Source organism: Nicotiana tomentosiformis, chromosome 10, assembly GCF_000390325.3.
Source record: "Nicotiana tomentosiformis chromosome 10, ASM39032v3, whole genome shotgun sequence".
Classification (NCBI taxonomy): domain Eukaryota; kingdom Viridiplantae; phylum Streptophyta; class Magnoliopsida; order Solanales; family Solanaceae; genus Nicotiana; species Nicotiana tomentosiformis.
The window spans coordinates 8,517,473-8,530,252 of NC_090821.1; positions in this window are offsets into that span (position 1 = coordinate 8,517,473).

Below are 12,780 nucleotides of genomic sequence, written 5' to 3' on the forward strand. Positions count from 1 at the left end.
GCAACTTTTCAATCATTGTAGCCACTTGAAATGCTTCATTGACTACCATATCTTCAGCAATAAGGTCGTCAAAAATAAATTGAAGCTCTTGAACTGGGGTTCCAACGGTTTTGTTGTCTATCATTTTATAGTCTAGAAACTTGGCAACCACAAACTTTTTCGAGCATGCATCTTCAGTCTTGTATGTCTTCTCAAGTGCATACCATAATTATTTCGAGGTATTCATAGCACTATAGACATTGTACAAGTCATCCTCCAAAGAACTTAGGATGTAGCCTTTGCAAATAAAGTCTGCATATTTCCACGCCTCAATAATCATAAACTTTTCATTGTCTAGAATGTCGGCGGCAGGCACTGGAGGGTCTTCACTGGTGAATTTCTACATACCAAGTGTGGTAAGCCAAAAGAACACTCTTTGCTTCCATCCTTTAAAGTTGGCTCTAGAAACGTTACATGGTTTTTTGGCCGGTCGTACAGCAGTTCGGCTTGACGAGGCTATCGTCGTTGCCGCAACAGTCGCAGAAGAATTTCCATTATCAATTGCCATTTCTCACTGTCCACAACAGAAGAGTTAAATTAATGGCAGAAAATAGAACAATAAACAATACTGTAATTAATGACAAACATTACGTTTAATAAATAAAAACTGAAGTTTTGTATATAATGTTTCACAATAAAACAATGAAGTTTTTATGTTCTTCAAAGAGTTTTTGAATTTTATCCTCAAGTAGCCGAGGTGTTGGAATATTATCCTCCCAGGATAGAACGATTTAACTCACTAGAGTATCGGTACCAAAAACGCCGGTGAATAGCGAACCACTTGAAGGTTGCAAAACACACTGAAAAATTTTTGTGTAGAAGAAGAAGATCAGAAAATTTCGTAAGGAAATATTCTGGGATAAAGGCATATTTATAGCTATTTTTTGCACTGTTTCTGAAAAGGTTTGCAACCTTTTAGAAACAGCCGTGGCTGTTGGAACAGGCGAGAACGATTCCCGTTTAAAATATTCTGGGAAATTAATTTAAAATAATCCGAGAAAGAAACGGAACGGGTCGCATCGCGGATCCTAGGTTATTCCGGGTTGAATTTTTGTTAGTTAATTAAATAATTAAAATAAATTTTATCCAAAAAGATCAATCAATCGATCGATCTTTAACCGAAGCCGAAGCCGAGCCGAGCGACGACGACGCGCGGCTTACTTTATTTCCAACCCATTTAACATCAAGAGAAGTGCTTTCTCAAAATAAGCACATTCACTTTTTTTTCACCACCAATGAGAGACACTTGCTCTTTCCAAAGAAAAAGGAAGCTCACTTTCCCTTCACGTTTTCTCTCCATTTCTCATTCACCAATCTTTTAATCCCAACAATATATATATAGTCCTTAATTAAAATTAATTTTGACTATTTCACTAAATACCGACCGACTTCGGTAGGTTATTTTAATAAAACACAATTTAAAAAAAATAGAAATCAGATTTTCGACCGAATTCGGTCGGTAAGTTTCTACTCAAACGATTGATATTTCATTTAAATGTACCGGCCGCCGTTTTGGACCAAAGTCGGTTGGAAATCTGCAAATTAGAGCCCACCATCGGGCTTTCTTCCCCATTTCTCAATTTTCTCTATCTCTCATTCTCTCCTCCACTCTCTTCAACCGTAAGGCGATTTCGCTCAAATCCCATCCAAAATCTATTCCTACCCCAAAATCAAAGCTCAAAATCATCCTCATTACCTTCTTCGCCAAAATCCCCAATCACACTGCCTAACCGCCGCCTCCTCCTCCACCACTGCCTCACCACCGCCGCCGCTGCTTCTTCCACCACCTGCCTCCCTTCTTACCACTGCTCAACCGCTGCTACTTCTACTACGTAAAGGTTAGTCACCTAGTTTTTTTTAAGTTACTTTAATTCTTAAAATTTATGGTTTAATTTATTGTTCTATTTTTTTATTGCTTTTATAAATTTACGGTTTATTAATTTGGGATTTAATTTATTGTTCTATTTTTGTTTATTTCTTTTAGAAATAATTTATTAATTTAGGGTTTAATTTATTGTTCTATTTTTGTTTATTTCGTTTAGAAATAATTTATTATTTTAGGGTTTAATTTATTGTTCTATTATTATTTATTGCTTTTAGAAATTTAGGGTCTATTAATTTAGGGGATAATATTGTTCTATTAGTGTTTATTGCTTTTAGAAAATTAGGCTTAACTAATTATGATATATTAATTGAATTAGTTAGTCTAATTGAATGTGTTAATAAATTATAATCTTTATGAGTTAGTCTAATTACGATTAATGCTAGTATTTGCATCTTGCAGGTCTTTCAATTATATTGCTTGTTAATGGTTTAATTGAATTTGAAAAGAAATTATTTAGGGATATATGAGAACTTTAAAATTAATATGCACTCAAATTATTTAAATTAACTACTTTGTAACTAAAGTGTATTATGTTTTAAACTATAAATTAATTTGAATACTCATTTAATATAACATGCAATTTATTTGTTCTTTGCGTAGATGGAATATCGTAGTTGGACGTATAATAGGAATTATCCTAATCGTCGATTTTTGAGGGAGGAATTTATAGAAGAGGTTAATAAATTTATTAGGCATGCAATATCACTTGAACCATTTCTAATCGGGGGAGGGGGAGGGATTAGATGTCCTTGTGTGAAGTGCAAGTGTTTGCATTTTTTTTGGATCAGAGGATGTTAAGACTCATATTTATAAAAAAAGAGTTTATGGATAATTATTTTGTGTGGACTATTCATGGAGAGGTTAGTGGTAGTGATGATGTATTTCATAGCATAGTTGTTCGTGAAAGTAGTATATCGGTGAGGAGTAACGTTCAACATCCTAGATACCATGAAATGGTTGCGGGTTCATACCTAATGATCAAATTACAAAGACAATCACTGAAACGCTTGGCCGGTTGTATGATGCACCCTATGCGACTTGGAGTGAATTTTCACCAGAGCTCGTGGAGAAAATTTTCAACCAATTTAAGGTTTTAATACAATTCTTATCTATTTAACCATTATATTATCAATAATTTCATCTAACGTTACACACTTAATTTGCATACTAAGTGTTCCTGGGAGGACCGACATAACAATACCATTCTTGCAAATTTTGAGTTCAAATGTCGTAAGAGACTATCTGATTCCTTCTGTTCTACTCGGAAGAAGAGCAAGAAGCCTTCATGGGTCCTACTGCACATATGAGAGGATCTACTGAGGTAGTGGACTACTGAAAAATTCGAGAAGAGGAGTGAACAAGAAAAGAAGGCCCGGGCATCTAAGAAGGGTGACTCCTTGCACTGTGTGGGTTTAAGGAGCATGGGGACTGCGAGGAGACTACTGGTAATTCCTTAAAATATTTAATTCTATTTTTATCGAACTATATTTATATATTTTAATTTAGTTAACATGTTTTATTATATTTGTAGGAAAAAAATATGGGAGGAAGATGACTCATGATGAGTTCTTCATGGAGACTCACATCCGGAAGAAAAAGGCACCGACAGATCCGACTAGATGGGTCGAGGACCGGACAAAGACTACATATGCAAGTTTCATAACTACTATAACTTGAAATTAATATTTATAATATTATATAGTTAATAATTTTCTATCTTCTAAGTAAAGGGTCACTTTAAGACTAATGTGGAGGAGTACACTTAGAGCTTGCCACCGAATGAGCAAGGCGAGCGACCACTCCTTTCAGACGAAGAAGCGCAGAAGATATGGTTGGATGTTGTCGGTGGTCCTAAAAAAGGGATATCATACGGCTTTCCAGAGAGACCATTTCGGCGCTACAGGGCGGGATTGGAAGGTATAGGGACTTCCGCCCAAGGCCAGATAATTGATATGTCGACTCTCTTTCCTATAAAGAAGAAAATCGCAACGCTGACAACTTACCTTGAAGAGACAAATGCTAGATAAAAAAAGAGAGATAAACAATTTGATACCCTTCAAGTTCAGCTATAAAAAAGGGACCAACAATTTAATGTCCTTCAAGGTCAGTTGGCCAATCTTTTTCCTAGTGGTGCTTTGTCACGACCCAAACTAACCCCTGTCGTGATGGCGTCTATCGTGGAACTAGGCAAGCCGACTCATTTTCAAACAAACCAATATTTTCATTTCAAAGATAATTTCAATGCTATTTAACATAAAAACCTTCATAAAGGAGTTCAAATCAAAACAAAAGTGCAGAAAAGAAAAGCCCGACATCGGGGTGTCACTAGTCATGAGCATCTACTATCATTTGTCTGACAATATCAACACTAACATAGTCTGGAAAATATCTAAATACAACTAAAGGAAGATAAGAGGGAGAAGAGCAAGGGCTGCGATCGCCAAGCAGCTACCTTGCTGTCCCCGAGAAAATCTGCAACCAGAATAATCAACAACCGCTACCGTGCCCAGCTACACTTGGATCTGCACACAAGTTACAGGGTGTAATGTGAGTAAGCCAACTCAGTAAGTAACAACAATAAATAAAGACTGAGTAGTAGTGACGAGCAATAAAGCATATCAAGTTCATATCATCAGTAAAGTACAACATGCTTTAAAAATCAGTGTTCGAATCAAATCATCTCGTTTAAACCCGGTTCCAGTAAAAATCATTTGAAGATATTTTTCAACAGTTTTTCAAACAAAGACTCAATCCAAAGGTGAGCAAAAATGATGAAATCATAAACAGTCCCTCGGGCAAAACATCACTCATATAAAGCCCCTCAGGCAAACCTCACAGTCACTCATGCCTCTCGGGCATACCTCACAATCACTCTTGCCCCTCGGGCATACCTCACAATCACTCATGACTCTCAGTCACTCAGCACTCGGTACTCGACACTCGCACTTAGTAGGTACGTGCGCTCACTGGGTGTGTGTACAAACTCCGGAGGGGCTCCTTCAGCCCAAGCGCTATATCAAGTCAAATCATGGCATAAATCACTCAGGCCCTTGGCCTATATCAAACATGCTGCGACGTGCATCCCAATCCCATAAATATCCTCACAAATCAGGCCCTCGGCCTCACTCAATCATAAACCTCTCAAGCCACTCTGGCATTTCAGTAAAAATAGGCAATTCAGCCCAAGACAATTTTTTTATGCATCAAAATAGAGTCATAAAACTAAGTTATGCAGTAAATAAGTATAACCATGACTGAGTATATATTTTCAATCAAAAACAGTGAGAGGATAGTAAAAAAAAGGCCCCTAAGGGTCCAAACAACACTGGCACAAGGCCCAAAATATGGCATTCAGCCCGATTTACAGAAACTCTTTCTAAAACATGTAAGTATCATATAGGTTCAACAAAATATGCAACTTCACAGTTGCTACGGGACAGACCAAGTCATAATCCCCAACAGTGCACGCCCACACACCCGTCACCTAGCATGTGCATCACTTCAAAATAGGAAAATGATACGAAATCCGTGGTTTCAAACCCTCAGGACTAGATTTACAATCGTTATTTACCTCAAACCGGTCAAATCTCTACCCTGCAATGCTCTTGCCTCTCGACTCAGCCTCCAAGTGCTCTGAATCTATTCAAAATCAGTACAATACTATCAATATACGCTAATGGAATGAATTTCACAAGAAAAACTATCAAATTAGCCCAAACCCAAAATTGGCTCAACCCAGCCCCCGGGCCCACGTCTCAAAATCCAACAAAATTTACAAAACTAGGAAGCTCATCGACTCACGAGACCATACATACAAAATTTATCAAAATCCGACATGGTTTGGTCCCTCAAATCTTTAAATTAAACTCTCCAAAATCTCAAGCCCTAACCCCTCATTTTCACTAATTACATGATTAAACGATGAGAAATAACCATACATACGAGTATTAGAGCTCAAGCAACTTACATCACTCATAGTCCTTGAATCACCCTTAAAACATCACTCCAAGAGCTCCACATACCGACTTGAAAATGGTGGAAATGAACCAAATTCGCGAAGGCTTCTATTTATGGTTTCTGCCCAGGCTTTTCGCACCTGCGGACAATTTCTCGCTTCTGCGCCACCGCACCTGCGCTCCATTTCCGCATCTGTGACCACGCAGGTGCGAAAAATACCTCGCACCTACGGCCACTGCCTGACTTCCTCACTTCCGCTTCTGCGTCACCTATCCGCATCTGCGGACTCGCAGATACGACCTATCCTACGCACTTGCGGACCCACCTCGACATTGTCCGCACCTGCGACCTCTTGTGCACTTCTACGGTCTCGCAGGTGCGGGAAATTCATCGCACCTGTGCCTTCTGCCCAGCTCCTCTAACCTCGCATCTGTGATATCCCCCTCGCTTCTGCGGGCTCGCACCTGCGATGAGACATCCGCAGGTGCGATTATGATAGCTGAGTTCCAACTTCAACAGTCCTCCAATGTCCAAACTTGTTCCGTTAATCACCCGAAATCACCCCGAGGCCCTCGGGACCTCAACCAAAAATACCAACAAGTCATATATAAACATGCAAACTTAGTCGAACCTTTGAATCACTCAAAACAACATCAAATCAACCAAATTACCCTCAGATTCAAGCCTAAGAACTTCTAAACTTCCAAATTCGACATCCGATGCCGAAACTAACCAAACCACGTCCGAATAAACTCAAATTTTGCACACACGTCAAAAATGACACTAAGAACCTACTCCAACTTCTGGAATTCCATTCCGACCCCGATATCAAATTTTCCAATGCCGACCAAAAATTGCCAAATTTTCAATTTCGCCAATTCAAGCCTAATTCTACCACAGACCTCCAAATCATATTCCGGACGCACTCCTAAGTCCAAAATCACCTAACGGAGCTAATGAAACCTTCATAATTATTTTCTGAGATTGTTTACACATAGGTCAACATACGATTGACTTTTCCGACTTAAGGTTCTAAATAAGAGACTAAGTGTCTCATTCCACTTCGAAACCACTCCGGACTCGAACCAACCAACCAGATACAACACAATACAGCTAAATAACACATAAAGATCAGAAATGGGGGAAACGGGGCTATAACTCTCAAAACGACCAGCTGAGTCGTTACATCCTCCCCTTCTTAAACAACCGTTCATCCTCGAACGGATCTAGAAACATACTTGGAGTCTAGAATAGGCATGGATATCTGCTCCGCATCTCCCGCTCAGTCTCCCAGGTGGCCTCCTCCATAGGCTAACCTCTCCACTGCACCTTCACTGAAGCTATATCCTTTGACCTCAACCTTCGAACCTGCCGATCCAAAATAGCCACCGGTTCACATCATAAGTCATATCACCCTCAAACTGAACCGTGCTGAAGTCCAAAACATGGGATGGATCTCCAATATACCTTCGGAACATGGAAATATGAAACACTAGGTGCACACTCGACAAGCTGGGTGGCAAGGCAAGCTTATAAGCCACCTCCTTTATCCTCTGAAGCACCTCAAAAGGCCCAATGAACCGGGGGCTCAACTTGCCCCTCTTCCCAAACGTCATAAAACCCTTCATGGGTGATACCTTCAGTAAAACCTTCTCCCCAACCATGGAAGATACATCACGGACCTTCCTATCCGCATAACTCTTCTGCCTAGACTGCGCCGTGCGAAGCCGCTCCTGAATCAATTTTACCTTATCTAATGCATCCTGGACCACGTCTGCACCCAAGAGCCTAGCCTCACCCGGCTCAAACCATCTAACCAGAGATCTACACCTCCTCCCATATAAATCCTCGTACAAAGCCATCTGAATACTCGGTTGATAACTGTTGTTATATGCAAACTCCGCGAGTGGCAGAAACTAGTCCTATGAACCACCAAAATCAATGACACAAGCACGCAACATGTCCTCCAATATCTGAATAGTGCGCTCGGACTGCCCGTCCGTCTGAGGGTGAAAAGTTGTGCTCAACTAAACCTGAGTACCCAACTCTCGCTGCACTGCCCTCCAAAACTGCGATGTAAACTGAGTGCCCCTATCTGAAATGATGGAAATTGGGATACCATGCAGGCGAACAATCTCTCGGATGTAAATCTTAGTCAACCGCTCTGAAGTGTAAGTAGTACCAACTGGAATGAAGTGACCGGACTTGGTCAGCCGATCCACAATAACCCAAATAGCATCGAACTTCCTCGAAGTCCGTGGGAGCCCAACTACAAATTCCATGGTGATCCGCTCCCACTTCCACTCCGGAATGTCTAATCTCTGAAGCAAGCCACCTGGTCTCTGATGATCATACTTAACCTGCTGACAGTTGAGACACCAAGCTACAAACCCAACTATATCCTTCTTTATCCGCCTCCACCAATAGTGTTGTCTCAAATCCTGGTACATCTTCGCGGCACCCAGATGGATGGAATACCGCGAGCTATGGGTCTCCCCAAAAATCAAATCTCGAAGCACATCTACATTAGGCACACATATCCGGTCATGCATCTTCAACACACCGTCATGACCAATAGTCACATCCTTAGCATCACCTCTCTGAACCCTGTCCTGAAGAACGAGTAAGTGGGGGTCATCATACTGACGCTCCCTGATACGGTCATAAAGAGAAGACCTGGAGACCACGCAAGCCAATACCCGACTAGGCTCCGAAATGTCCAATCTCACAAGGTGGCCCGCTAAGGCCTGAACATCCAATGCCAAAGGTCTCTCTACTAGTGGAAGATATGCTAAACTCCACAAACTCTCCGCTCGGTGACTCAAAGCATCGGCCACCACATTGGCCTTCCCCGCATGGTATTAAATAGTGATATCATAGTCCTTAAGAATATCCAACCATATCCGCCGATGCAAATTAAGATCCTTCTGCTTAAACAGATGATGCAGACTCCAGTGATCAGTATAGATCTCACAATGAACCCCATACATATAATAACTCCAAATCTTCAAGGTGTGAACAATGGATGCCATCTCAAGATCATGGACAGGATAGTTCTTCTCATGGGTCTTTAATTGGCGCGAGGCGTAGGCAATCGCCCTACCCTCCTGCATCATAACACAACCAATGCTTATCTTCGAGGCATCACAATACACGGTGTAAGAACCTGAAGCTGATGGCAGAACTAACACTGGAGCTGTGGTCAAACCAGTCTTGTGCTTCTGAAAGCTCTCCTCACATTTATCCGACCACCTGAATGGAGCACCCTTTTGGGTCAATTTGGTCAAGGGCGATGCAATAGATGAAAATCCCTCCACAAAATGACGGTAATAACCCGCCAAACCAAGGAAGCTCCTAATTTTCATGGCTGAGGACGGTCTAGGCCAACTCTGCACCGCCTATATCTTCTTCGGATCCACCTGAATACCCTCACTGGACACCACGTGTGGCAAGAATGCTACTAAACTGAGCCAAAACTCACACTTGGATAAATTTGCATAAAGTTTCGCCTCCCTCAATATCTGTAATACAATCCTCAAATGCTGAGCGTGCTCCTCCTGGCTACGAGAGTACACCAGGATGTCATCAATGAATACAATAACTAATGAGCCCAAATAGGGCTGGAATACACTGTTCATCAAATGCATGAACGTTGTTGGGGCATTGGTCAGCACAAAAGACATCACTAAGAACTCATAATGGCCATATCGGGTCCTGAAAGTGGTCTTAAGAATATCCGAATCCCGAATCTTCAGCTGGTGATAACCGAACCTCAAATCAATCTTGGAGAACACCCTCGCTCCCTGAAGCTGGTCAAATAAATCATCAATACGAGGCAAAAGGATACTTGTTCTTGACTGTGGCCTTGTTCAACTGCCTGTAATCAATGCACATCCTCATGGAAACATCCTTCTTCTTCATAAATAGAACCGGTGCACCCCAAGGCGACACACTAGGACAAATAAACCCCTTATCAAGGAGTTCCTGAAGCTGTTCTTTCAATTCCTTCAACTTCGTCGGTGCTATCCAATACGGTGGAATAGAAATTGGCTGAGCGCCCGGCACCAAATCAATACCAAAGTCAATATCCCTGTCAGGCTGCATGCCCGGCAGGTCTATAGGAAACACATTCGGAAAATCACGTACCACCGAAACAGAATCAATGACTGGAGTCTCTGCACTAACATCCCTCACAAAAGCCAAATAAGATAGGCAACCCTTCTGAACCATCCGCTGAGCCTTCAAATATGAAATCACCCTACTTGGTACATAATCTACAGAACCGCTCCATTCAACCCTTGAAATTCTCGGCATAGCCAATGTCATTATCTTAGCGTGATAATCTAGAACAGCACGACATGGAGATAACCAATTCATACCTAATATCACATCAAAGTCAACTATACTGAGTAGCAAAAGGTCCACTTGGGTGTCCAGACCACCAATAGTCACCACACATGACCGATATACGCGGTCCACAACAATAGTATCGCCCACAGGAGTAGATACATGAACAGATAAAACTAAAGACTCACGAGGCATATCTAAAAAATGGGCGAAATATGAGAAAACATATGAATACGTGGAACCATGGTCGAATAATACTGAGGTATCTATGTGACAAACTGAGACAATACCTGTAATCACAACATCTGAAGCAATAGCATCTAGTATAGAAGGGAGGGCATAGAAACGGGCCTGGCCACCCCCTAATCTGCCTCCCCCTCTAGGGCGACCCTTAGCTAACTAACCTCCACCCCGAGCTGACTGGGCGGGTGGTGAAGTAACTGGTGTTGAAGTCGAAGGGTGACCCATCTACTGAGATAAACCTCCATGACAATGAGGACAGTACCTCCACATATGCCCAAACTCCCCACACTCAAAACAACTCCCTGGTGCTGGTGACGGAAATTGAAAGGAAGCCCTAGCACTGGAATAACTGGTAGAAGAACCTGGCATAGAGGATCCCTGAACTGGTGAAGCACGAGATGAACTCTGAGCTGGAAGGGCACTAAGTGATGAGTGGACCTGATGAGAACTGTAAGAACCATGGCCAGATGATGCACCACGGCAAAATGGCCGAGCTGACTGAGCCTGTCAAAAATGACGACCTCTACCGTGCTAAAATTGACCCCCCAAAAGGAGCACCGCTGAATCCACCCTGTCCACAAGGCCTCTTGGACTCTATCTCAACCCTCTCCTGACCGCGAACCATCTCAGTCTATCGAGCAATGTCGACAACCTCATCAAAAGGTAGCACCAGACACCCTCTCTCTGGTCATAAGCAACTGTAGCTGAAAAGTGAGACCATCAATAAACCTCATGATCCTCTCCCTGTCCGTGGGAACCGACTAGATCGCATGACGGGCCAACTCGGAGAACCGCATCTCATACTGTGTCACAGATATATCACCCTGGCGAATCCGCTCAAACTGCCTGCGCAGTTCCTCTCCGCGGGATTGAGGCATAAACTTCTCCAAAAAGACCCCGGAGAACTCCTGCCAAGTAAGGGGTGTTGTGCCAATAGGCCTATGCCTCTCGTAAGTCTCCCACTATCTGAGTTTAGCCCCAGAGAATTGAAAAGTAGTGAATGAGACCCCACAAGTCTCCAGAACAGTACGGAGTATCCTCTAAACACCTGTCCAACAAGTCCTGGGTATACTCTCTCTCTCTGTGCCACTGAAAGGTAGTGGATGGAGTCTCCTAAACCTCTCCAACCTACGCTTATCATCCTCAGGCATAGCAGGAACCACATAATCCTGTGCAGCTGTAATCGGCTGGGCTGGTGGTGCCTCCGGTGTCTAAAGTCCCTGAACAACCTGCTCGGGTGTGCGAGCAATGGGAGTCTGAGTGCTTCCCCCGGCCTGAGAAGTAGTTGCGGCCGTCAAGATAGAGACCGCCTGAGCAAGGCCGATACACGCTATCAGAATCGGAGCTAGGGCCTCCTGAAGGCCTGGAATAAAAATAGGCACAAGTGGTGCGTGAGCTGGTGCATCAACGACTGGAACCTGATCCTGACCTGGGACAACTGGTGGATCCGCAGGTACTGCCCTAGCTGTTGTACGGGCTGCACCTCTGCCCCTACCACGGCCTCTATCGCGGCCTCGGCCTCTCGCGTCCCTGGCTGGTGATACTGGTGGCTGGCCCTCCTAACCGGTAGCACGAGTCCTCATCATCTGTGAGAGAATGAAGCAACAGATGTTTATTTACTAGAATCAACAGATTCGCACGACAAGAATTCAAGAATGTGGAGTTTCCTAAAGGTTATGCAGCCTCTCAAAGATAAGTACAGACGTCTCCGTACTGATCGGCAAGACCCTACTAAACCCGCTCATGACTCGTGAGACCTATGTAACCTAGGCTCTGATACCAATCTATCACGACCCAAACTAACCCCTATTATGATGGTGCCTATCATGGAACTAGGCAAGCCGACTCATTTCCAAAAAAACCGATATTTGCATTTCAAAGATAATTTCAATGCTATTTAACATAAAAACCTTCGTAAAGGAGTTCAAATCAAAACAAAAGTGCACAAAAGAAAAGTCCGACATCGGGATGTCACTAGTCATGAGCATCTACTATCATTTGTCTGACAATATCAAGACTAACATAGTCTGGAAAATAGCTATATACAACTAAAGGAAGATAAGAGGGAGAAGAGCAGGGGCTGCGATCGCGAAGCAGCTAGCTTGTTATCCCCGAGCAAATCTGCAACCAGAATAATCAACAATCGCTACCGTGCCCAGCTACACCTGGATCTCCATACAAGGTGCAGGGAGTAATGTGAGTACGCCTACGCAGTAAGTAACAACAATAAATAAAGACTGAGCAGTAGTGACGAGCAATAAAGCATATCAAGTTCATATCTCAAAAATTCAGTAAAGTACATCATGCTT